This window comes from Nematolebias whitei, chromosome 10, assembly GCF_014905685.2.
Source record: "Nematolebias whitei isolate Nwh7 chromosome 10, NemWhi1, whole genome shotgun sequence".
NCBI lineage: Eukaryota > Metazoa > Chordata > Actinopteri > Cyprinodontiformes > Rivulidae > Nematolebias > Nematolebias whitei.
In genome coordinates, this window is record NC_056507.1 from 30,002,899 (window position 1) to 30,006,505 (window position 3,607).

Sequence of the window (3,607 nt, forward strand, 5' to 3'; positions counted from 1 at the left end):
TTTTAAACCCTTCCCACACTCTTGCAATATTCTAAACAAAGTTTCTAAACTCTAAACGCTGTAAAAGAACACAGAATGTCATGATTCTCTGCCTCTGCTGCTTTCAGCCACCTGCACACTCTCGGCCACGCCCACTTCTTTGCTCTGTACAGAGATCAGCTGATCAGCTGCAGCAGGAAGCTTGTCCTGCATTGTGGGCTGCACAGAGGTGCAGCAGGTGCTAAATAATTTAAAATAATTTATTTTAAATACAAAGTCCATGTCAATCGTGCGGCTCATCCATCAATCAGCCAATCTTATTTTGAAAAACCGTGATAGAGCGAGTCTTCGAAAAACGAACTGCAAAGTAGCGAGGGACTACTGTACACTTACTTATTTTGAATCAAACCTGGGATCCCAAAGTCCCAGGTACAAAACTGAATGGAAAGTTGAGATTTATAGAAAAATAAATCCTGACTATAAATTGCTTCTTGATAGTATTGGTTGGAGTTACATTGGGGTTGCCACAGTGAGCAATTTTTCAAGAAGGATTTGACACTTGTTTTATGCCAGATGTCCTGCCTGACACAACCTTGGCTCAGACCTGCAGCCTCGGGATTACACAACCACAGCACTGACCACCAGACTACTGCAGCCTCACAGCAAATGTAGTAAAAATAAAAACAAATATACAATACATATATTCACAGCTTTTGCCATGACACTCAAAGGTGCGCTCTGGTGCATCCTGTTTCCATTGATCCCTCAGTTGTTTCTACAATTTGTCTGGAGTCTAAATGCGGTAAAGTGAATACATTGGACATGATTTAGAAAGACACTCACTTGTCTATATAAAGGTCCCATTGTTGACAATCCATGTCAGAACACAAATCAAGCAGTGAAGTCCAAATAATTGTTTTTAGACCTCCAAGAAAGGACTGTATGGAGGCACAGATCAGGGGAAGGTCCATGAAACATTACTTTTTCATTCAACCTTTATTTAGACAGGTTAATCCCATTGAGCCTCAATGACTCATTTACAAGAGAGACCTGATTTCTTAACAAAGAGTGATGATAGCAATGGATAACAATGACAACAATAGACAGTCATAAAATATGGCATACAAATTTAAGTTTCTCTTTTTTCTTTTTTTTTAACAAATCGAAACAAAATAGCATCCAACAGTGAGATCACAAGACAATGTAGAAAGCTAAAAACAGGAACATGTCTGCATTGGCTTTTGCCAGGAACTTAACAGGGTTTTAAAGTCACTTAGAGAGGTCAAGGTCGAGATCGTATTCCAGGAAACGGGGCGGAGTAGGAGAAGGTCCTTTTGCCTAGATCAGTCCTCACTGAGGGAACACTGCAGGTAATAATGTCCTGAGAGCGCACGCTGTAGCTGCACTCACGCAGGGTTATGTAAGAGGAGGTGTATGAAGGCAGCAGACGAAGAAGTGATTTAAAGATGAAAATGTACCAGTGAGAGAGTCTGCGTGAAGTTAATGATGACCAGTGAATACAGGGTGCAGTGGTGGGTACGGTAGTTACAGCTGGTTACGGTACTGCAGCATTGAAGGTCCTAATCAGTACAGTGGCCATCATCCATAAATGAAAGAAGTTTGGAATCAACAGGACTCTTCCTGGAACTTGCTGCCTGGCCAACTTTACCCAGATAGTGCCTCTGATAAAGCTCTAGTTTTGGTCTGTGGATAGAGGAGAACTTTCCAGGACAACCACTTCCACGGAACTTCAGGCCTGTGCGATAGATTATAGATGAACATCCAACGATTTGTTTTTGACAGCTTCAATAAAATCTATCAAGTGGTTCATAAGATATTTTGCTACCAGACAGAGGCGGCTCCAATATTTCATGGCAATTATTTCAAAAAGATCTTGTGCCATCAGTTGGAGCTCAGAGTATGTGTTGGGAATGACTCTCACCTCCTAACTCACCAAATTTTAGTTCAATATCTGTAAAAGTGGCCGAATTATAGTCGTTTTTAAGTTTGCCAAGGTCAATGAGCTGTAGCAGCCGTCTTAAATTGAGTTAATCAGTTGTAGACATCGTCCAGTGATTATTTTCTGGGAGTTTTATTGAAATACATCCACTGATTTATAATTCTACAATGGTTTTTATTCTGCTGAGACAGCCTAATGAAGACAGACACAAGCAAGAATAAAACCAAGAATCAACCAACAGCAAAACCAAATGAATGTAATAAAAATTATACCACCAGAAGACAATATTTGTTTTGATTCCGCACTATCTTAATTGCATGTTCATTGTGGTTTGTGCAGGATGTGAATTTAAAATGATGACGCTACATCCTTCATCACCATCATTCTCCTCCTGCAGTCAACAGAAGGTTTGGCGTCGTTTGTGCATTGATGTGAAGGATGCGCGACAATACCTTCAGGTTTGCTTTTCTTAGTACCTTTGTGCAGAAGCTGGATGTTTTTGTTCCCTGATCATGGAGTTGGTCTGTTCGGTGTGTGTTGCTCTGTCAGTAGTGTGTCAGTAGGCCACAAGTTATGAAAACTTAATTCAACTTTTTGCTGGTCCAGCTGCTATAAAACTTCAAGGGTCATTATTAATTACCCGGAGCTTGTGTGGTGTTTCTTATAGACATGTGTCATTAATTAGCCTATTAATCATTATCACTGTCATTGATTATATTTTCAAAACAAAGCTACTTGGCACGCTCTTCCACAGCCGTCTAAATTTGGCTCCTCCAAGTGCAAACATGGTTTTGAACCACACCCACGGGAGGACAGCTGGACGACGAGGTTATTACTGTTCTGTTGATTGAAGGAGGACAGCACACGCACTAAATGATCTCAAGACAGTGTGGATAATAGGAAGGACTTTGAAATGTGTGGAATGAGTGTTGGCAAAGTCACTTCACATCAAACACTTGTCACCGTTTCCCATAAAACCGCGTCCATCGAAGTTCAACAGAGCTGTTTTCTGAGACGTCAGAATAACCCAAAGACAAACCTCATCAGCTTCTGTTTATTTCACCTTACTGTGAGGAATATGAATGATCTGATATCATACAGTAATGAGGGGACCTTAAAATGAAGATTTTAAAGAGTTCATCAGCATTTTCTACACAACTGATTATCAGTTTTTGCAATGCAAAACTAATGTTTATATAACTGCAAAGAACAAATTAAAAGCATCAACAATATTGCAAACTCATGCTATATTGCCAGATATCAAGGTCAAGGTCAAGGTTCTTTATTGTCATTCACATCACATGTGGTATATGTGGAGGAATGAAACTGAGTACACAGGGTCCCAGTTACATTCGACAAAAGTATAAATTGTAAAAGAAAAACAGTAATAAGATCAAAGATATGAACAAAGAAATATGCTAAACTAACAATACACATCACATACAGAATGTGTTTTATGAATGACTATTGGCTACTACCACATTACATCTGAACTCAAAATCTGTAAAACTGACTAATTTAAAGCTATCTATGCATCCATCCATCCATTCATCCATCCATTCATCCATCCATCCATCCATTCATCCATCTATCCATCTATCCATCCATTCATCCATCCATCCATCCATCCATCCATGCATCCATCCATCCATGCATCCATCCATCCAT